At 41.4% G+C, this 24,237-nt stretch overlaps 1 protein-coding gene across 12 annotated transcripts in view; it reads right to left on the bottom strand.

Moving 5' to 3' along the window:
- The window catches only part of DYM (dymeclin), a 207,801-nt gene that overhangs the window by 8,809 nt on the left and 174,755 nt on the right, over window positions 1-24,237 (bottom strand). The window lies entirely within an intron of this gene.

The following is a 24,237-nucleotide window of genomic DNA, read 5'->3' as shown; positions in this document are numbered from 1 at the left end:
AGAAGAAAGCAGTGGCTCGAAGTGTGTCAGGAGGTTTTGAAGAAGAAATAGAAAACAAGGTGACAAAAGAGGCCCAAAAAATATCTATGTATTACCAAAATATTCTCAGTTAAAAGTATTATGTGAGCTGTAACAGAAAATGAGATTTTTCACAGAGAGTAAAATCACTGAGCCAGATAAACCATACTCATCAGATGGAATACAACCTTCCCCAGCCAGGAGGACAGGGAAACTTTACTACAGAGACACAACTGTTTTAGAAGTTCAGATCATTGATATGCAACTTCTGTTTTCAGAGTGCTCAGAGAAAAGGTTTGCACAACTACAGAAGCATGAAAATACATGTTCATAAATGTGAACAGTGAATTTACACTGTAAGATGTGAACTACCAGAGAAGTACACATGACTCTGTTGGAAGTTCAGCAATTATAATTTTTTTATGGAGTACTGAGAAGCCAGGTGGAAAAAAATCAACAAACCAGTTGTGCCTAGATGTTATTGGTAAAGACACAATGATTTAAAAAAGTAAAATATTTGCAGTAACCCTGCCAGGGCGTGAAGCTTTATGGAGTACCACATTGCTAAAAAGAAAAGGTTGCACTTCTTTCTGGGGTAGGCTGGAAAACACTGACAGCTTTAAAGTCCTTCCAGCGAGTCAGAGGGACACATACACGCTTGTTTCTTCTTGTTATAGCTAGCAAATATTGCTGATAAATGCCAATAGCTCCAAATCATGTAATGGAAATTATTTTTGTCTTCATATAGAGTCTTTCATCCCTACAAATTCCAGAAGTGCTGTACAAATCCACATTATTACTTGACAGCACATGGCAATGGCACCCCACGCTATCTGTAGAAAAAGGCTCGAAGTGAGAGTAGCACTCATTTACACAAAGACTATATACAGTTGACTCCAGTGGCACTGTAAAAGAACGAGAGGGTTTGGGAAGATCATGCCCGCTCACAAACTTGTACAGACAGCCTTATGCTTCTGTCATGGGGTGCTAAGCTGCTCAAGGATGAGGCCAGGTACCCACTACAGGCTGCCCTCTGTCTACCCCGAAGCAGCTGGCTCTGGGCTACTTCTAGCCAGGACAGAAAATAAACCCGCAAACCCGTCTGGAAACGTACCACCTGAACAGCTGATCCAGAGAAAATCTCTTACGTGGTTCTTTTGAGAAATCATGGGGATTCATGCTCGGTCTGAGGGATATTGGCCTACCCGAACAAGCTTCAGAACGGGAAGAAAAGATTACAAAGAGATGAAAGACCAGAGCAGGAACTGCGCTGGAGTAAGCACTGTTAACCTCTAAATCACATCGTGTTACACGTATATAATCACAACCACGCTGTCACATTTCCAGCATGAGGAATGTCAGTGGATTACATCTGCGAGAGCCGATGGGTTTATTGTTAGAATTACAATTTGTTTGCCATGTCAGGATTGTTCTGCGTACCATGTTGACTAGATGAACACACATCTTTTCAGACCTTTCCCAGGATGACAGCTCAAAAGCTCCGAGTCAGGCACGCCCGAGCTGTGACTTGCTGCCAGACCAGAGAGAGAGACAGGGAACTGCAACAGAACATTACGTGGCTGCTTGCAACACTGCAGAAAGCACAATAGATGCTGGCTTTGTCAAATGACAAGAAAAAAAGGACTAGAGAATGATAAATGCAGTTACACTTAAAGCTTGAATTTGTAGGTATGATGTACAGGTGAAGTACTATCAACCAAAAAAATACAACTTTTCTCCACTTCAGGACTGGATCTGAAACAATAAAAATACTTTCAAAGTACAGAGGCCTTCTGGAGGACAGAAGACAGGCAAATTTATCTGAGCAAAAAATGAGTCACCTCAAAGTGATGGTAGGTAAAAATGAGGAATGTTTTCAAAATTGAAATAAAACAATAACCAAGAAAAGATTTAAACGCATGTAGTGCAGAAAGCTACTAGCACAACTCACAGAAATGGTTCTAGTGCCTGACCTTGCTGGAGCATTTCTGATCCTGTTATGTACACACACTGACTACTCAGATAAATAAGTAAAATCCTTTGTGTGCTTTTGAATTTAGGGAATTAAAATCTGAAAACCAGAATAATCCCTGGACCCATTTCTCACTTGCATCAAAGGGCACATTGCACACCGTCAGTCTCCCTCCTGCACAAGTGGGGATGAACCAATCTACTACGAGAGAAAACTTGTATTGGTATGAAGTGGATGTATCGTTTCCCTCCACAGGATTTGCAGAGAATGCACACTTCATAACAGCAGACACTATTTTTAACAGTGTTAAGGAAGATGTGAATGAGTTTAAGCTCTGACTTCCTGCGTTTCAGCTCACAACCCATCCTTCTCTAGAATGCTGTGCAAAGCTTTACAGAGCGGTAAAAAACAGTATGTTCGTAACGAGTATTTTTGTTCAAGCCTTAATTCATCTAGAAATCACTTATTCATTGCCAACTTTATATAGGTTTGCACGGTTGCTAAGAAAAGACGGATTAAAGGTTACGAGGTTAGATTTTGGACCCTTTATTTTGCTACAACTCGCTATCAAGACAATGATGCTTCAGCAGTTCCCTCAAGGAAGGGCTTGGATAGGCAGGAATACTCAGAGTTAAACCCTGTGACATTATAAAGCAGCCCCCCCCACCCCCAACCCATTATCTTCCCAAACAGAACAGATTCCAGGCTGAATTTCTTTCCAGAATTTTGTGAATGAGACAGTTCAAAATCCGCCACATTTCAAGTACGCTGAACATAAACTGTAAACAAAGAAATTGGCTTTGATAACTCTGTTGGGAACCTCTCATTCACTTTTGCATATTGTGCATGTCAGGAGGAATAAAAAATTGACTGAAATTTGACTGAAAGTTTTGAATTGAACAAAAACAGAAGTTGTCCTAAGTCTGTATGCGCGCTGTTTGGACCACAGCGCCAAACACGGAAAATATTAAAGTTTAACAAGCAAGTGAAGGTGGGGAAGAGATGTTGTGTGCAGTAAGAGGAACTATGAGGAAGCAGGATATCTGGACCACTACAGAAAGCTCACGGTGCCTTCAGAGCCCCAGCTTCACCTAGTCAGTGGGGAAACCTAACGCAGTGGGCTTACACAAAACAAAAAAGGGCTTTCTGTGGTAGAGGACTTGCCAAAGATCAAAAGAATTTCTGCCGTACAATCTGATCATTTGCTGTGAAAGCATATTTGATGATTGTTTTTCATACTTGTAGAGAAAAGAATGTGTGGAGAGTACACTTTAAGAGGAGTGTGCAAAACACACGACAGCTGGCACAAAGTCCAAGTGCTTCCCCAGAGCTGGAGGCAGAAGCCTTCCCTTCGGCACACGCAGCCTATTTGTGCAGCCTGTGCTCGGGGTCTGCCGCAGCACTGGTGAACACACAGCTCAGAGGGGGGTGAAGTGGGGCTGGAAAAGGCAAAGTCTTCTCTTGGAGGTACTCTAGCTAACAAGAGGAGCCTGCTGGGTAAAGACAGCAGAGAATAAATCGTGTATCTGGGTTACGAAGTCTGTTTCGATCTCTACATAAAAGAGAGATCTATATTCCCTTGACCGAACATTTTCTAAAGCAAAAATAATACTATAAATGCCAACCAATATTCCGCTTGTCAAGTCAGAGAACTATCTACTAATTATTTTCTGGGAAGTGAATTGCATGCTTTTAGTCTAATTGGTATAATTCATTAAAATTTTCAGGTGAGCTTTTTTTCACTGTTAAAGTTTTAAAAGGGTCTATGAAGCATATGAACAACAGAAAGTTTGGAGACAGTAATCATGCTGAATAATTAGTATACGCTACTATGTGTAGCTAAATACTGAAAGACATGGTAGATCTACTGCACACAAATCCTGGAGTTAATCATACTTTTAAAATTTCTAGCAGCGACTGCTACTGTCTCAGTCACAGCAGCTGTTTTGATTTTGATAGGAGACTAGCCTAAAATACAAGGAATGTTGTTTATTGTGGAAATGCTTTTTGCTCCAGATAACATCACTGAAGCTTGCTCCACCTAGGCTAACGCAGAGCCCCATCATCCTGCGCTTCCTCCACCAAGAGATGTTCCACTGCAGCAACAAAACCCAGCTCAACCTCTCACTGCTGCCTGACCTCCTCTACTCCCACAGAAAAACCCAGCAGTTGTGCAAATGAAACTGCCACCGCCTGTGCCATAGACACGCAATCAGCAAAACAAAATAAGCTCAGGGTGTTTGGTACAACTCTAGCAATGAAGGAAATGATTAATCTTCAAGAACATGACCCACATTTTTGTGTTTCTGTAACACAGCAGAGCAAGCACTCTGTATGGCTGCAGGAGGGACTGGTCTCAGGTGCTCTTGTCTGGGCAATGAATAAATTCTGACCCAGCTTTTTTCACCTTTCTGATATGTAAAGGTTATTATTTTCTCACCGTTCCACAGGAATTGTCATGCCCAGGGTTATGGTTTTTCTTCCCCAGCCCTGGGAAAAGAGCAGAAAACTCCTCCAGCCACCCTGGTGAACAGTCAGCAACCACCTATGAGGTCTCCAGCACGGGTTTTCCTCTTGCTGTTCTCCACGCTCCAAGATGGGAAGAAAGGGACTGAAGCATGCTGACAGCAAAAACATCACTAATTTCATAGTTAAAGGATTTTCCTTTTGGAAACTACCTACACGAGTCTTCTGTGCTGCTCTAATGCAGTCTTGGGATTATCCAGTTCAAGCACGAAGGCAGAAGACCAAGAGGTCAAAACGCTGCTTTTGCCCACCAGTTTCTTCCAACCAAAAGTCAGTGTTACCACAATGTCACATTTGTTTGTTTTCTCCTTTAGTTGCGTAGAACATATTCCCCGAACACAAAAGGTGGCAGGAGAAGAGCACAGTGATTCAGTTTGCATATTTTTCCAGTGATGAGGTCCCAGACATGCTTTCACTGGAAATTGGTGCAATGCTGCAGCATCATCCAAAACAACCCACCAAGCCAAAAAGAACATTACTTCGGACAACTGGGACCAAGCTGCTCTCTGTTATCACTGTACAGGGGTCTAAAACAGCGCACAGGCTTTGGCTCTGTGCCCCAGACAGGGAAACGCGACCCTCAGCCCCACTCTACCAGCTCTGTTTAACACACTGCTTCAATTCGCCTCGTCGATGTTGACGTTTACAATAGATCCGCTTGTGCAGAGGGCTCCTTGCAGCTCTTTTTACGAGGTTTTGCTTTTACATAATAGCAGCCACAAAGACGAAGCCAGAGCCGACATCCTCCTCCCGTCCCTCCCACCACGCATGTCGGCGGTGCTGCACGCCAAGCCCAAACATCCTCTCCCCACCCGCCAGCAGCTCCGAGCACAGCGTGTGCCGGGGGAAGACGCTTGAAGGAAGACCTCCTTTTGATTTCGTACATTTTAATCTGGGAGAGCCAGACCTGTAAATATTACAAAATGATAACAATTACTTAAGAACAGAGGCAGACTCACTGTCACCAACTGTTAACTCCCAGATCAGGGCAGCCTAGGAAGTGGACCCTTATCTGCCTGATGTTCAGGACATGCTGACTAACACCCCTATTGAGTCTGCAGACCTTTGGCTCTCTAATCTCTGTGAACTGGAAAATGCACACCACGACGGACGTACTCCCTTCTTTAGTATTTCAAGCCTCAGCAAACAGACAATTGTGCCGTGAGATGAGCAGCGGTGCCCACTACACGCAGGAAATCAAATTTGTTTGTCTTGAGGAGCGAAACATAAAATGACAGTAAGACCTCTCCAACCTTCACACGTAGTGCCAGACTGCAGCCTTATCTTGCTGTGACTCTGAGCTGAGGAACCTGTGCCAAATGTGAGCGTTTACGTTGGGTTTTAATGTTCTTTATCTTGCAGATGTGGACTTCGCAGCTTTTTTTTTTTTTTTGATTTGCCCTAAAGCTGAAAGCCCTGTGAGGATGGATCCAAGCCAGGGGGGCTTAAACTGACCTCAACATATATCTGGGGTGTCATTTCTTAAATGGATTTTTAGGTCATGCTAGCATATTCAAATTAGCTACTGGAAACAAGCCTTTATCAATGACAGAGGCAAGCAGAGTGTAGGAGGGCAAAGGGAAAGATAACCAATGAGTGAGGATGAGAATTGCTGAGGTGGAGGACAGCTTCATGGGTCTCGCAGCTGGGCAGCTGCACGTCTCTTAGCTGGCCACATCCAAAAAGGGACCTGCGTGCCTGGTGTCATCCTGTGGCTATGGGTTTGGAAAGCAGCACTTTCACGTAGTGAAACTATTATTTTTAATGCAAACAATCACCTCAGACTGAAAATGGGTCTTAAGCGAACTGCTCATTCACTTTGGCAATAACGCACGAGAATCGTTTGTGTTTTCTGTTTGACTATGCTTTAGATGCAGTATTTCAGCATCTGCCTGCCTCCACTGAATTTAACTGTATTAAGACCTCCCAGTCAGCTCAAGATCATCTTTAGGACATGAAGAAAACAGTTCTAGAGATTCTCCACCTCAGGCTGGGGAATTCTAACATTTATTCATAAATGCCATTATGACCCTTTGTTATTGAACATATCTGCCCCCTTCCTCTCTGTGGGTCAAGATCGTTACCTCTGGTGACAACAACCAGTCTTGGCTGGTCTTGTACAGAAGGACAGAGCCCCTCTAAACTTGATGGGAAAGATAAGCAAGAGGAATTCAAATACAGTTTTGCTGCCTGATTCTGAGCTCAGAGTTAGAGCCACCACTCGGACCTCAGGGTCCTCGCATTAAGGACAACATGTGAGCGTAAGGGCTGTGCTCTTGTCCCGCTCCACTCCTTATGTCCAAAATTTCCTGCTCTGGCGTGGAGCTCTGGTTGTTCACACAGCCAGCAGACCTGTCTTCAGGAAGCTATCTGATACAAGCCTCTGGTTTCCTATCAGCAAAAACCAGTCCTTGCTGGGGTTAGTGATACCCAACACGCTGCAGCAAAGGAAGGGAAATCTTCCTCCTGGAGCCTCCGGATGCTGCTGCAGCATTATCTAGCTGCAGCACATGCACAGCGTATACTCTGATGGTGCTACGAAATTCTCACACCCCAATGCTGTGCTGGCTGCCCTCAAGCCATGCCCAGCCCAAGAGCCACAGGTTGATTGCTCTTGCCATAGTTTAAACGATTTTTGTGACAAAGGAGCTAGCATAAATTACTGAGCTGGCATGCAGATAGTAGATGCAATGTACGTCCTGCAGGACTCCCTGTCTTTCCCCATCTCCCTGGTTACAACACCCATGGCTGGAAACACTTTGCACCTACCTGGAGTGCTAGCGTAGTCATAAACTGTAATGAGAGAAGCTAACAGGCTGGCACTTGGGTAGAAGAGAGTATAGCAGGGTTTGCTAGGGTCAGGAGTCAACATGAGGCCATGGTCAAGAAGATCGGCACCTTGTTTACAAGCTCAACAGCTTGTGGGTTGAGCGTTACCATAAACCCAACCCAAATCCATGTGAATTCAAGATTCAATGCAATCATCTCACACTACATAACTATACAGCTACCAGAAAGCCATGGTGACCTAAACCATGCCCTCTCAGTTCCAACAGCAGAGCCCTCGAGGGTGATGCAGATATACGTGAGAAATCCCCCACTTGGCCAGGAAAAGGCCATCTAAAGCACCAGTCATTCCAAGCAGGAACAAACAGCCTGTAAATCAACTGGATAGAAGCACTGCAACTTGTACCAAAGGTTGTGACAAAATTAAACTCCATATGGGAATGCAGTTGAGGCAGCTATCAGCTGACAAAGTACATTTCTTCCTCATTCTCACTTCTTGGTGTAGTTGCTGTAAACATTCAAGACATTTCTCTAATTTATGCATTTAATTAAAAGATATCTATAGCATTCACGCTGTTTACATTTAACCCAACGTTGCAATGAAAGCTGTAATTTTGCCTAGGATTTATATTCTGTACTCAAATTTATTTTGATTCCTTGAGTTAAACATACACACAGAAGTGAAAATGTGTCAAATCATGAAAATGGAAAAGATTATACTCCATTATCTGGTTCATCTGTCAACCAGGGCAGAAATCTTCTGAGGATTGTTTTTCTCAATCTGCCACACGTTATAGAAAGTTAATTTAAAAGACTAATTCAGAAGAGACAGCTAAACCTTACAAGTGGATGAGCAATAGGACTGGTATAATTGGAATTTGGTTACATGATGTCTTCTCTCCCTATCTTGCTTTCAGTCGTTCATAAATCTCCAAGTCTTGCACCTTCTAGGAAAAAATTTTAGAACTTGGCCTCCATCACATTATCTTTGTGTATGTATTTAGATATAAATATAAGAGAGGTTAATCCTTTCCTTAATCAGAAAAATGGGTTTAGCATTAAAGAAAGCAGTAAGTTCATTTCACATGCAACCTTTTTTTTCCTTCCAGCTACCTCGCTGGTACTGAAGGTTTGCACTAGAAAATGAACACATGGGTTGGAAATAGCTCTCAACCAAGGAGAAAAAATGTCAGAGCATTTCAGCATAATTTTAGTTTGCTTTGACCGAAGTTGCAAGATATTTGGAAACAACACGTCATGCACATGCAGTGCATTTGGCACTGGACTTTTCATTATACTAACAACATATGCAACTAAGTAAGGAAGGCTGCACAACACATGCTAAGCAGATTTAGTCACGGTGAAAAATGTAATAAAAGTATAGAGTACATAGGGTGGCTTTCTATGGTATGTAGGAGGAGGAGGGAAACTTGGGAAATGTTACTTAGCCTGGATAAATGTATAGCTCCTAAGTTAATACGGGATGGGCTCTGGCTCAGAGCCCTCCTGTAACACGCACTGGACGGGGAGTTATGGGCTGCTCAGTGAGCGCGCTGGGCTCCTGCCAAGATGCTGCAAAGCCAGCAAAGCTCTGCAGCTCTGGACAGGGAAGCTCCTCTACGTTCCCTTTCAAAAAACGGGATCATCCTTGAAGGTTAACAGAGTTCAAATTATATGGCAGACAAGTGGTTAGCAGAATTGAAGCAGCTTTGAGAAACACACACGCAAAACATTGTTTTACCAGTGTCAGAGATCTGTTACTAGGGGAAGCTGCTTGGAAGGTTTCGCGCTGTTTTCCCATTCTCTGGTTTCCTCAGTGTTTTCTTTCTGCCTAATATTTTACACTTTGAATTCTTGTAGTAGCTTCTTTAAACCAATGGCTCATCAAATCAACCAATTTAATGTAGGTGGTGACAAACAACCAGAAAGACAGAAGCATGTTTCATGTTTTACAACCTGTGCAAGGTTCAAACCCTTCTGCTCAAAGTCCCTCCAGGAGCTTGTTCTTCCTATAAAGAGAATGACCCTATCTCTATACAAGCCACTGAAATACTGAATTTAGGGCATATTTATTTATGTTAAATTGCACAGCTAAATCAATACCAAAGTAGATGCATTGGCAGGCAATGCATCTCAAGAACTCACATGGAAAAAATCAGATTCTGTGGCTACGTACACTTCCAGTCTTGTTTGGTATTTCACAGGGCAACGGAAGGCCTAGACTAGGCTTTGGTTGTGCATAGAGAAATATTTGATTTATCTCCTTTACTAATTCATGTTCCTTTTAGTGACTGGAGTTTGTATGTCATCTCCTGACCCTTCCCCTCCACAAAGTTTGCAGAGCACCTAACATCAGGCCTCACATTTATCACCGGCAATGCCTTTGCAAAGACTCTGCCATCTGGAGAGCAGCAGGAAGGAAAACATCCCTCATCCTGGGTGATAATAGGAAAATAGTACTATTTACCAGTTTTTTCTCCCCCCACTCAAAAATTCCTAGCAGTGCTGGTTCCTGCTGGCTCCTGGGTAAGAACTGCTTGGGGCATCTTTCACAGGACATGAAATTAAGACACTGAGCTGCCCCTTTCACAATGACTACACCACCAGCAAAGCACAACCATACACTTCTGATTCAAGGAAGGAGAAAGTTGTTGCAATGTACTTCCCTTGTGTCACGATACAGAAATATTTTTCTGCTCCCTACAGGATGCCCAAAGAATTACATATTTCTTGTTGAAGATCCACATTTTGATATCTGAATATTTTCAGACAACAGCAACTTTGTATTTGGTGCTCTAATCCAGGAGACAAGCCAAATGTTAACTGCTAGTTAAGAGGACACCAGCCTTGAGAGTATCACTGCTGCTTGTTCTTTATCGTTGGTTGTACTTCCCTTCATTCTCCCTTCTCTGTTTTTATCACTGGGTGTGAAAGGATGCTAACTATACCGTTAGCAAATGCTGAATAACAAATTCTATGCTATCTGTGCTCTTCTTCCCCAGGCTACTTGTTGACCAGCTCTTTCACCCAATTTTTTTGTTATTACGAACTTTAATGCCAAACATGAACAAACAACTTGCTTATTACCTGACCAAATGACACGTTTAAAAATCCTGATAACTGACCCTCCACCTTCTTCTGTTTTGCCCAGACCCCAGTTCTGCTCTTGTTCAGGTTCAAAGGAAATCTTAGCTTTGCAACATCTATAGTTTCCTGATGGCCTAATCCTGCGTCAGAAAATACAAAATAGAAAAACAAAATCAAAACAAAAAAACAACCCCCCCAAAAAAACAAACAAAAACCCACACTACACTTTAATAACTGTTCTTATGGGACACTATTCCATCTTCTAAAGCCTCTACATGTAACTGCATGAATTCTCATCTGTTGCCTTAATGGGAAGCAGTTAATTACAATCCACAAGCTGCCACAGGCAAGGCTGAGACATTAATCAGCTCGGCTGCTTACAGGACTGTAACTGCAGCTACAGTTCTGCATAGCAGTGAATGGAGTAAAACCAGGTGACTGCCACATTAAGACTATCACAGGAGAAACACACTGGGGAACAGCTGCACATGGCAGAAAATTCTTGCAATGCTTTTTTCCCCGCTCCTACGATGGTTTACTTTCCCCTTCTATGTTCTCGGTTTGAAGGATTAGCCTCAGAATCACTAACACATACATTTCTCCTGGCTGCCTAGAGAGGACCTTGTCCTCTGAACATTTTAGTTTGTTCTCAAAAGTGGTTTTGGATAACCAAAACTCTGGCCAGACTTCTGCGTAAAGCTGACTTGCACAGCAAAATTATTGAGTATCTCTTCTGAAGCAGCTATGGTAACTCCAGAATAAGGTGATTTCATTCCATTGTAATTGTTCTATTTTGTGAAGAAAGCAATTACTCTGGAATGAAATGACTGAATTCAGAATGCAGCTTCCAGAAGGTAACTGGAAGAGTTTTCAGGGGTGGAGGGGACAGACATTAAGCCTCCATGTAAATATTAGTCTCCATGTAGACAACAGCTTGGGAATAGGAGTGTCCTGAGCTAGCCCACCCTTCATCTTCGTCTTGGCCAATGCACCTCATTCCTGAACTGCAGAATCACTGTTACTCAAGTCACTCACCCAACGCACCACCCTCCCAAGCTACCTCGTCTGGTTGTGCAATACCCAGTTCTTGCTGCATTCCTTCATCTCTGGACAAAATTCACTTCTCTGGATTCCAGTACGATAATCAAAGTCCCATGTATGAATAGGAAACATATTCCCTACAGAACTGCGATCAAACTGCTAGCAGAATGTAAGAAGGCAATCAAAATACATAAAATATTGGATTAAACGAAAATAAATCTGCCATCATAATGCTGAAAACCCTACATGTAAAGTTTTCCTATATTTGCATTTATAACACTATATGATAACCTGATACCACAAATTACTCTATTTTCAGCCAGTCATTTATCTGGTTGGCATTAATGAAAATGAAGATCTTATGCAAGGGTTGAAGAAAGAAACTGCCTGGAGCCTCCCATGGCAGTAATAATGGTCTTTTGGGGACCATGACAGTTTCATTGATGTTTCCACACGTAAAGCAAGAGTGTATTTTGAGTGTTGGTGCCTATGGATGCCACCCCTTTGACATTCACCATCAGTAGCTTCTCAATGATAGACAGGATGGATCTTCAGGTGAGCACAGCCCTTCGCAACCTCCTAGATTCCCTGGTTCAGAATGGAAAGGGCCAATGTTCTGAGGCTCTCAGTAGCATATATGGTATGCTAGTTAAAAATGTCTTTTTCTAGGGAAAATCATACCACAAAAAAAAAAAAAAAAGGCAAGGAATGCTAATTTTTTAATATTTTTTAAGTTAACAGACTTCAGCTGCAGACACAGCTTTGAAAGCATCTGATTTCTATGAGTCTCAGTTATGTCAGCAGTGAGGCCAAATCATCTACTTACCTTCTTTTGAAACGGCTTAGCCTTGCAGGGTACAGGCTATGAACAGCGTCCCTTGCTGGCATCAGCCACATGCAGATTCCGCGATACCAACCAAGTCTCAGTGAATGGCAGACTTACATGGCCCTTTCATAGGTTGCAGACAAGCTGTTTTCAGCAACTTTTTGTTTATAGACAAAGGATCCAAAATTGTAACAAAGCTAAATGAGCTAAGGGACCTCTAAATACTTTCATAGTGATCCATTCTAAACAAAAAGGGGAAAGAACTCTGATAACAGAGCGCAAAAATTCTATTTACAGGAACTTCATATAAGAAACAATGAAATTAAGTAAAGCTGTATTACTTGCTACTGCTATCAATTAATGCAGCAACCACTTCCAGACGTAATAATTACCATATGTGCACTGTGCTTTACCTCTGGGCTTATTAATTTCATACACAGGAGGTTACAACTATTGATTGCATTAAAACATATTGATATGTTACAATAGAAATGCTCCTGCTGCAACGCATCATTGCACAAACTGAAATGATTCAAGTGATACAGAAACAGCCATCTGTACCCATCATCAGACAACTTGCTAATGGTCATTTCTCCATCCACTCTTAAGCACACAAACACAGTATTGCAACAGAAGAATGACAGCAGCTAGCTCAGCTGCTTAGGGACAAAGCTTATAGGGTTTAAGAGACAGATGCTGACCACTGGCTAAATGCAAAATCAATAGGAGTACCTGTCAATATAAATAAATTGCGCTTATTTCTCACTGCAATCTGCCCCACTGAAAATTCGTCCACATAGAAGAGATTGCCAGCCACTACTCTGTGAACTGCAGTCTCTGGAAAACATGCGTTTGAAAGCTATCACTTGTTCTCAGGATTTTAAAATGTGTGCTTGATTTTTGAAGTTGGCTGAAAACTAGATCTATAACAAAAGGTAATGACATCCAAATAGTAACTAAAAAAGCAGTGTCTGGCTTGCCCCCGCCCCCAGTCCAGCATAAGCCAACTGGGTTTCTAAGTACCTGCAAACACAGCAGTATATTCAGAAACAACTGCACCCTGCTTGCACTTGTTTTTTGTTGTCATCTCATCAGCATAATTAAAAATGCATTTCTACTCAATTCTGGTTAAGCTTTTATAAATTATATAACCTACTTTAAAACATCCCTGTAAACAACAAAGCATTATTTGTATTTTTAATAAATCTTAATTTTCCCTCTTCTTCTTTAGAACATAAATTTCAAGCTAGAACGCACTGAATTCACTGGGTAAATCTCATATTAAAATGATTCAATTGTCCTAACATAATATTTAAAACCAGTGGCAACTGTGATGCATTTAACAGGCAAAATTATCAAGTTCACTGCATTGGTAAAACATTCATATAGGGAGAATGCATGTCAGCAATTTCCAGAAACCTTTAAAAGTTAGAACGAACCTGGCTTCTTCTTAGCAAAAGCAATAAAGCTGCTAACAAGTATAAACAGTTAATGTGTTCTTACTACTTCTGAAAGTAGGAACAAACCAGATTTCGTCAGTGAGGTTTGGCAACGTGAGAAATCCTGTAACCAATTTCATTTCCTGATAAATGAACGGTCCACAGGGGAAAGTCAGCCAGAGGGTTTCGGAACTGTCAAGTGCTCAGACATGACTGAGAGGCTCCTGGAAGGAGCCAGACTGTCTATTGCTTATCGCTGCCGAGCCAAACGGCACCATGCGAACGCCGGGACTGCCAGACTCCATTTAGAGCTTGGGCTGAAGCGCAACGTGATAGCGCTCCATAAACATGTGGGATCCCCTTAAAAATAAAACAGCTCGAGCACACTTCTTATATTATGCTTTAAGCAACCGAGCTGAAAACACATGGCTGTATAAAACACGTGTTGGTATGTAACTTTTAACTGTCTGTGTTGTTTATGCGTTTTAGAGCCAAGTCCTAGGAGTGACTTTGTATTCAGCAGTTTAGAGTCTTCCCCACCCTCCTCACAGGAAAAAAATCCAAATACAGAAGAATAAATCATTCATTATTGGAGATATTTTGGCAATAGCAAGGCTGCAAAGGATGCATTTTCAATGGGAACTATAGGCTGCATTGCTTGGAAAGCTAACGCCGACTTCACAATTTGGAGATTCCTGCTTTTAAACTAACAAGTGATTTTTGAAAAGTTATCCTCATAAATGTGACTGATAATTTTACTGAATGTTAACAGTAAGTATCAGAACTAATTGCAAGATGACAAATATGCTTCAATATAAATATATCAGAAAATCACAGCTGAGTTCAAGTTCCTTCTTTTAATACAGAGTTAACCTGAATGTTTGTTCACTTTTATATTATTACAAATTGATTCACAACCCAAACATTTTTACAGGAAATTCAAGTAGCTTGACACACAGAGATTTGAACTTTTAGAAGTCTAAAGTTTGAGCTTGTAAAAAAATATTGCCAGTCTGATGACCCCTGAAGGGAAGATAAAAGGAAAAAATAGCTCAAATAATAACTTCAGGCCCTTCATTACAAAAATCCTGGGTAACTTTTCAAGTGGCTTGCAGGCTTATAATAGCAACAATGTCTGTAATTGATTAGCTACACCAGCACAAACAGATGTCACAGTGACAGTGAGAAAGTACTGTTGGTTCTAGAGTTTACTGGGAAGTAGAACATAATTTTACTGAAAAATAAAATATCTAAAAAGGAAGTCAGGGAAGCTAAAGAAATATTATGCTTGTTCTCAACTGGAGTGTCTGAATGCCTTTTTATTGCATCTTCTGTTTCTCTGCAAAGCCTGGGATAAATTCTTTCTTGCTCCCAAGGAAAATGCTGCTCATTTGACTCATTCTACCCTTTATCACTATACCATGACATTACTGGGATCTTTGATGCGCTGTGCTTAAGGCTCAGACTGATAAACACAAGGTAACAACATCAAAAAAGAAAGTTCTTTATGTTAACTATCTACCCAGGTCTGTAAACAAGATGCATGGCCTTGGAGAAATACCAGAGCATGACTCCAGACACACCAAGGTCTAAGCTTAGAGCAAATAAGCTCCAGTAGCCCAGTCCCTGTTGCTCCTTCTGTGACTTTACTTGTGTTATTTAACGCACACTTCGGATCCCAAATGAGAGAAGCAATGAGAATACCTGAAAGGGACATGAAGAGCATCAGTTATTCTTTCAGAGCATTTTCATAGTAACAGTACCAACCTCTTTGAAAATATCAGTGATACTTTTGGTCTACTACCATGCTTTTACCTTATGTTGCAATAGCCCCTCCCTCCCCCCCCCTATCACAGAAAGAGCAAGAAAAACTATGGCAGAAAAACTGCCTGTTCTTCTCTCCTCAGGTGGTGGCATGGAAATGGAGGGGATGCTGCAGGTTACGGTATACCACAGACTGGCTGACGTAAGTGAAGACCAGCACTGTAGCATTAATGTTTATATACTACTACTAAGATAACAAATGAAAGCACAATGAAGGGATTTAGACATCAGTGTCGTATTTCAATAATAGCTAGTATAAAAGGAATTACTCTCTGAACAGTGCTCATTTTACCATCCCATTTCAACATACGAGCTTGCTTGCAAGAGCAGAATGAACTGAACTGGTGTGGGCAATCAAGCCTCACAGCTCCTTCAAGCTCACAGTTCACCAGTTAACCAGGCTCTATCTCCATCTCTTCTGCTCCTTCAGCAGCTGCTTCTCTCAATCCACTTCAACCAAGTCAGCTGAAGCTCAGCAGCTCACAGGGATTCACTTCTGCTCCTGTATGCATGCAGAGCAGGAAGAAACACATGGCAGCATGCCATGAGATCTTTACCGGACTGCTGACCACCATGGGTGGACATGGATGCCCTGCAAAGGCATGAACAGCTTTGTTTTGTAGCCCTTTGAACTACTGCAGATCCAGAAGATGAGGCTAGCCTTCTTACACCTATAATGATGCAATTAAAAAAAAACAAAAACAAAAAACAACTAAAAAGATAAAACAGCCCCATGGTGTCCATTAAAGCTACAAAAGAGAAAAACACAGAACTTCTCATTTTTCTAAGCCACTGCTACGTCATTATGACTCCTAGAAAACAGCAGCAAGGCAAATGAGGAAGGACGTGGATAGAGAAAATTGGAGCATAGTCCTGCTTCCCTCCTAGTCAGCACTGGTCAGTACGAGCCGCATACTCCCCACCATAAGACATGCAAAGTGCTACGCACCTGCTCACGGTCCTGTTAGCAACTCATGAGCACGAAGATGTGACTTGAAACCTTCAGACTGTTGAAGTCAACAGTAAAACTCTACAGTGACACCACTCTTTTTCTCATTGATCTCTGAAGTGTTAGGATATGGCAATGAATGTTTTAGGGACTAGGAAGAGAACAAGGTTGAAGTTTTCCATTTATTCTCAATCTATAAAGAAAAGTTTTATACAGTACTCTCTCCAAGTTGAAAACATGATTATTATTTTCTGTTGGACGACATTTTGGCCCATTTACAGTAAGAAACTGATATTACATGAGAAACACTTTAAAGATCAGAGATTCAAAAGCTTGCTAACGCATATTTTCCTATGCTGACACTGCAGTGATGTTTATATTACTCTTCAATGGGGAGGTGTCAGAAAAGCCTTAATATGTTTTTAACTGTGTGCCAGGCAGACAAGCAAAATTAAATAGCTTTTTTTTTTTCTTGTTCTAGTCAACAATGCCAGAAGTTACTGTTTATTTTTCTCCACCCCCATGGAAGAATTTATAACCACTGAAGTAAACTAAAGTTACTTAAAGTCAAAAAGCTGTTTTTAATTCCAAAGTTGACTGACAGCTGCTATGTAAAAGCAAACCTAAGTTGTTTGGGTTCTCAGGAGCATTCACATTTGAAAATTGAGTTTTCTGGAGCCCTTTGAGAGGTGGGTATTTTCAGTCCCTTCCCCATAATGCTATAAAAATAATTTTAAAAAATGTGATACTGTATTTAATTTTCAAATTCAGCAGACACCTGGGGAGAGGTGGAGAGCACATCCCCTTTTCAAATAGCCTTGAGAGTAACATATAAATATGGTATCAGTTACAGCATTAGCTAACTCTCTTTGGGAGTGCCAAACAGAGGTTGTGTATGCCACAGTACACACCACTGTTGTTAGACCTGGCAATATTCAAACAGGTAATATACTCAGCTGTAACTAAGACCTTATGTGCAAAAGGACTTCTTACACCACACCAAAGACAACCAAATCTTGACACATATGACATTCAAAATCCATGCAAACACCTACTGGAACGGTAACTGTACGAAGAATTCTGTTTGGTTTTTTACTTAAATTTTTTAAAACAAACTTTAAAAAATAAATAAATATGTTCTGTAAGTGACTCACCAACACTACCAGACTATGCCAACATTTCAAATATCTTGAGTCGAGCAATATGAAATTCCATGGCTTTTTATAAATCAAAAGTTAAACTACATTTCAAAGGACTGCAGTGTAATTTATTTCGCTTTCCCTAAAGCTTCCAAATTACTGGATTTCTTCTATCTTTTGTGAGGGACTCTTCTGAAGTTTTGTTAGTATTCAATCCAAGTCATCAACTGTATTTGCATTATATATAGCTACAAAAAAGTTTCTCCAAAGACTGCTGAAATATACTTTTAATCATGGAACTAAAGGAGTCAACAGATTTCAAAGACTTCGAATCCACTGATGCTAAAGCTACTTTACTTTGGCCTTTGGCTTCTTCAATGTTAAAAAAAAAAAAAAAAAGTAACCAGGCATATAAACAGAAGTTTAAACAAGCATAAGGGACATAATTTTGTTGAAAACTATCACTGGAATTCACTGCAAAATTTGTTACCATGTTATATGTTCTAGCTAGCTACTCGAGTCTATCTCCTACGAAGGAAACATTTCTGTGGATTATCATATTAATGTTTAAAACTGACCGTGGCACTTATTTCTGAACTATAATCCCAAAGAGCTGTGTTTCGTTTCCCCTCTGGGATGACAGAGTTAAGAGCCTGACTGCTGCTGTTTCTTTCTTTCTTTCTCCAAGTTTTAGAAATGCGCAGTCAGGAGTTCCCATATGCTGAATTATGTCAGTGTGTATCTAACTTTAAGCACTATAATAGACAGGTTTTTCTATAGTATTTTTCCACATATTTAAGTTAGATCTTGCCTACACACAAGTTTGCACCATTTAATTAAATAGATTTAAATGATATAAACTCCTGCCTGGACATACTTATTATAAAGTGGTGTCATTGGGTTCAGTTTCAACTCATTCTCAACAATTTAAGCAGCTGGGCTTACATTAACAGAAGAGCACCTGCGTAAGGGTTTGCCCTTGTTCAGACAGACAGGTTGTTAATCCCAGTTTAAGATTAGCCAGAGTCAGCTGAGTGCAGACATGTCTGACTTGCATGCTCACAGCTTCAATGATAAGTTATTTTCTGACCACAAGGCCCATAAAAAATTTCTAGATCATTTTTCCTGGAATCTTGATTACCCAAAATCGTATTTCGCAATGGACATGGAGTATATTCTTCTCCACCCAAGGTCTCTGAGAATCTAACCTCTAAAATGAATGCCTTCAAAAGACACATGAATTATTGTTCATCACTTACAGGTCAGCTCACGGAAGCAGGGAAGTTTGACATCTTAATTGAGGGTATAAGTTGCCAGAAGGAAATATACCATCTGTAAATATTATTCTTAGCATATGTTTGGCGTTTTGGAAAAGCCCAAAAAGCACTTTGTTTAAAAGTTTCTTACACTTCTCTTACTAATCCGATCTTCTTCAGGCTAAGGGTTAACAGCAGTTGAGGGTCAGCAAAGGGAAGTCTGCATTATAGATGCCTGCCTAATGTCAGTCCTAAGGATGTGTTAGACACAATTGGCTTCCACTATAATAAGATCTTTGACCTTCAGTAAGAAAAACATACATATCAGAAAGAATTTGATGGAGAATTTATTTTTTAAGGAAGTTTTCTGTCTCTCTCGGTTAGTACTGTGCCCTAGAGCTCTGAACAGGAGTTGCTGGTCTCCTTAACTCCCTCCTCTGCCCCTACCTCTTTACAGTGTCATACAGAATTAGTTCGTGTATTCTTCTCTCTATCTAAAACCCACAGTAGTGAAGTACTCTTCCAGCAGTAAAACAAATGCAAGAAAGCTGTGCATAGCTTAAGAATTATAGATCTGCCACCAGGTTTACTTTAGATCATTAAAAACCACTGTTTCTGGACTCTAAAGCCCACATCTTGCTGTGGCCAAATAATCACTGGGGACTTAGGACATCAGGACTCCGGAAACAAAAGTGCTGCAGCTATCACCAGGAGCAATTGTAATGGAAGACGGGGCAATGGGTGATCTCTCACATTAGGTAGCACACATACACAATTTTCTTTGTAATGTGGGACACTGTTGCAAGTGCTACCCATGTTCTGCCACTCTGCACAGCGTGACAATACAAGTGACTGCACATGACATCTCTCTCCTAACTGCACCCTGGCCTTTCCAGAGAGAGCTCGGCAGCCAAACCAGAGACTGTCTAGGCTCCCTCAGTGTTAGCAAGTTCAATACACACTTTCTTTTACAGGTACACCTTCTTTCCATAGATGCAAGCACTTGGCATGCCCCCCTGACCAGCTGGCTCCGCAGAGATGTGTCCCAGAAGCGGCACTGCCGCAGCCATGCAGAGCATGCCCTGCGTGCTCAGCACCACGCTTGCTCATGCCCGGCACGGGAGGCAGCTTGCGGGAAGGCCCTGCACAGCCAGCGGCAGCTGAGTGAGCCCAGACTGCTGCACAGCTTCTCTACCAGCTGAGGAGCAACGCCTGAGTCCTGGCCAAGCCCCTTTGCTCTAGACAGCCAATCCAAGTGAAAAGCACAACAGCATTTGAAGCAAAGGGTTTTTATCTGTGGCCAGGAGTAGGGTTAGGAACAAAACTCAGCTTTACAGCAAAGACCAGCCACACAAATTCACAGCCAGGAGCTAGATGCACGCATTCACTGCCACCTCCATCAACAACCATGTTATGACATTTTTGGTAGCAGAATTTTTGATGTTGGCGCAGCTTCTCCAGGAGCTGGGTGATATGCCAAGGATACAAAGCTGTGCCGGCCTGGCTGTACCGGCAATCCCATGACAATTTACTGCTTTCCCCTGCTCTCTGGTGCCTTGATGATTAGGGGCTTTTTCCTATGAAACAAATGGAAGTTGAAGGAGTTGGAAGTACATTGCTAACAGAAGGGGAAACCTATGAGAAGTGCTTTTAACACCTAATGCAAAGCTTGTTCTGTCAAGAGAGTGAAGGCTTTTACCTCTGCTCCTTTTGCATATTCTGTGAAATTTTAATGCCTGTGAAACTAGAATGCACTTCAATAAATATTAAATTTTGTACCATACCAAAAGGGTGCAAGCTGATAGCATAATGGCATGTCTGCATAACACATCAAGAACATATGACAGAATGCACACCGATGACAAAAATACTAATTGACACAGTGAGAAAAGGAGCAGGGCAGCTCAGAACATGTCCGTGAAAATGAAGTCTCTGCTTTAAGTGGCTTAGCTAATGGGAAGTTTTCTTTTATAAAACCTTAACTGTGGCCTCCCAAGTGTGATCACTCCATGAACCCAAATGTCAGCTTCCAGTCTACAGCTGGCATTCGAAACAAGTTTTCCCACTTATTGTAGAAGACCAGTTATCAGCTGGCTAACTCCCCTTGAAATCCTGAGATAACTGGCAGGCTCCAGACACAGTGTTGCTTCTCTCACTCTCCGACTCCTGAAAGCGCAGATAGTTCACCAAAGGGAAGAAAGACAGCCTGAGAACTTCAAAAAATAAAAATAAAGAATGAGGCCAATTTTCACCTATCACTATGATCTCTAAATTGCCTTTAATAAGCTTCTGCAATAAAACAGGGAGCCTGGATTGTGGGCTGCTCGTCTGCGAAGGAGACAGCTCTATCTCCAAACCATGGCTTCTGCCTCAGTCACGGGCACATTAACTTCATTTATCTCCTCCCACAGACCGAAGGAGAAATAACTAGCTCTTGATTTCAGCACCTGCCCTTTATCTCTCTGTTTATGCAGAAGTCTTCTAAAAGGCTAATTACTCAGCTTGGACTTTCCCTGCCTTCCACAGCACATGGCTAAAAGCATACGCTTAAAATAATGTTAATTATATTGATTGTATTCAGTGGCAGTCGGGCTGCTCCAGAACTGTAAGGAAAATATGAGTTGGATCTTCCATTTCCCAACAATTATTTGCCAGGAAAAGGCATCTTTCCTCATGCATATACCTACATACATGCCCTACTGCTAACACACATGCTCACTTTGCGTCACACGTTACTTCCCACAGTGAAAGGGAGCAGGAGTACGAGGGTGTGCTACAAAGCTGATAAACTCCATTATGCAGATCAGAATCATGGCTCTAAGTGCTGTTATTTTTAGTTTACCTTTATTCATGTTTGAACTATGGTCTAAGCAACAGATTCAAGATCTGAATACATAAAACGCCTCTTGAATGCTCATTTCCTCAACAAAGGCCAAGATAAGCAACTTGAAAACATTCGCTATATTTATCTGTGCATACATTATGTACTCATACATAAGGAAAAACACCATTGTTTTGTTGAGCTGCAGAGAAGCAAGTGAGTAAAAGCGCTGCTTCATTCCTCGTTTTTCCAAATCTCAACTTGTGTTTATTAAACCACCTCCCTTAAAGAGTTGAAGATGGCAATTTCTAGGAGGTACGTGTAGTATCTCTGCAGGGACTACTCTACTTTAGAGCACTTGAGTGTATCATGGTAAAAGCAAGGAGGGCTTGAAAATTAATTAGTAATTAACTGAAAAGCTGATCCAAAAATTCTCAGGATTAAGCTCCACAGCTTTGCACGTTGTAATTACATGTAGGTCATGTCAACCGAGATGCGACAGACCCATAATTCCTCCACACGTTGTCCAAGCTGTCCAGGCACAAGCCAACTCCTCTCCAGAAGCCACTTCTGTCAATTGACTGTGTCCATGCTAGTATGTGCTAGAAAAACGTCCTTTCAGCAGGCAGTATTAGTTGCTCTGTGCAGCTATACAGCTTCCAGATGGGAGCTCATCATACAGATGGGAGCTCAGTGTTGTGAACAGCCACTGAGCCTATTGTGCAGGCAGAGCATATGTGGGTAGGGCTGCTCCCACCCATCCAGACATGCCCAGAGAGTGTCATTAAAGGCATGAGGATTAAAGCTTTCTCCTTTATTTAGCTGCTGAAATTCCTCAGAGTTGCCAACGTTATTGTGTAACTATATCTTTAGTCTGATCTTAATATGATTTTGTCAAGCTTTAGAATAGCTTCCCCTGGAAATCTCAGAAACTAGAGGAGGAAGGCCTGAAAAACAGTGAGACTTGTGAGACCCCTATGAGAGAAGTATAAGGGCAGACGGTATGAAGACTTAAAACGTGATTTCTGTAGGAGGGAATTGTGTGCTACTTGCAATTACTGTCTTTGCAAAGAAAGGGAGTTACGAGCATCTACAAATTAATGCATGCAGTTGTGAATGCCAAGGTCAGTGTCGCCAGCTTCCTCCATGCAGAAAAGTAACCTGCTATGATCAAACTTTTGCTTAGCAAAGGGATTAAAGGGATTTTTTTTTGAAAAAAATAAAAATAAAATCCTGTAGGTGCAAGTGGCCAGTGCAGAAGAATTGTGTCTCTGTATCTGTTCACTTGGTAACCCTGCCCCAAAACTAACGTCCTTTGAAGCAGAGGTAAGCATTCTAAGTCACACTATAACCATCCTTAAAATAGGAAGCCCTGTACTGCTTGGTAAGGACTTACAGAGCTTAGCAGTTGCCAAAAATTTTTCATTTGTTGACTTAAGTGGCACTATAAACATGTCATTTTGAACACTTTATCGTTAATGCATAAAAATGTAAGCTTGACAGGATTTCACTCCTGAAACAACACTTCTTTAAATTGTGGCCCAACATGCAAGTTGATCTGGCACACTAAGTGATAAAACCTTCAATTTTTGTAAGTAACAAACTTATTTAGCAATGGCTCTATGTCAATAATCACTGTTTGTAACAGAAGAGCTTTTAATTACCTACACATAAGAATATGTTGTCACCAAAAAAAAAAAAAAAAAAGCAGCTCACAGAAAGGAAATGCAAAGGGTCCAGTGTTTCCCTGCAGCCTGGTTTTGCACACACTGCTGCTGACTAGTCACAGCACCATAATGCAGCAAGGGCACAACCTGAAGGGCTACAACAGGATCTGGATCCAACAACTCCTTCGCTGCTATTTAGGCTATTCCTGTACTGCAGCTCAGGGCTCTGACTAGAGACCAATTTCTCTTGAAGTAATTCAGTCTGGTTGACTTGCTACATGCACCATCTCAGGGACACTGGGAACTGTAGGAAATACATTAGTATATGCAGCCAGCTAGACAATTCCCACTGGGTGTTTTAAAATTACCAGGGTATAAATAAATTACCAGCCGTCGCCAGTGGCTGTGTGTACTCAGTATGCCTTATCAGATGGTATTTTCCTGAAGTTACTACAAAAGAAATGGGTCTCAAGAAGAAGCTCCTGCTCTCTTATCATGGAGTAAGAACAAAAATGCTTCTGCATTAAGTATTTAAAATACACTTGGCACAGTGGAGAAGCAAAAATTGTGGTGGATGTAAAAAAAACCCACCACAGAGCTCCCATTTATGTACATACTTACACAGATTTCGTTATTGCAGTATTTAAACATCACACAGCCATTAATGGATTTTAGCCTCACAGAACCTGTCAAGTTGGTAAATCCCTTGTGAGGTTTGAGATTCTCGAAAGAGAACAGAGGGGTCTGCTCAGGATTATATAGAAAGCTCACAACCATGTTGACCAGACTTGCAGTTCCTGAACTGATTTTCACTAGGTTGGTTTATTCTTAACCCAAGACTAAAGCCACAGAAATTTATCTTTGTAACATGTTATGTAGACCCAA

The sequence above is a fragment of the Cygnus atratus genome, chromosome Z (genome assembly GCF_013377495.2).
Source record: "Cygnus atratus isolate AKBS03 ecotype Queensland, Australia chromosome Z, CAtr_DNAZoo_HiC_assembly, whole genome shotgun sequence".
Classification (NCBI taxonomy): domain Eukaryota; kingdom Metazoa; phylum Chordata; class Aves; order Anseriformes; family Anatidae; genus Cygnus; species Cygnus atratus.
This window is presented reverse-complemented; position numbering and strand designations above follow the sequence as displayed.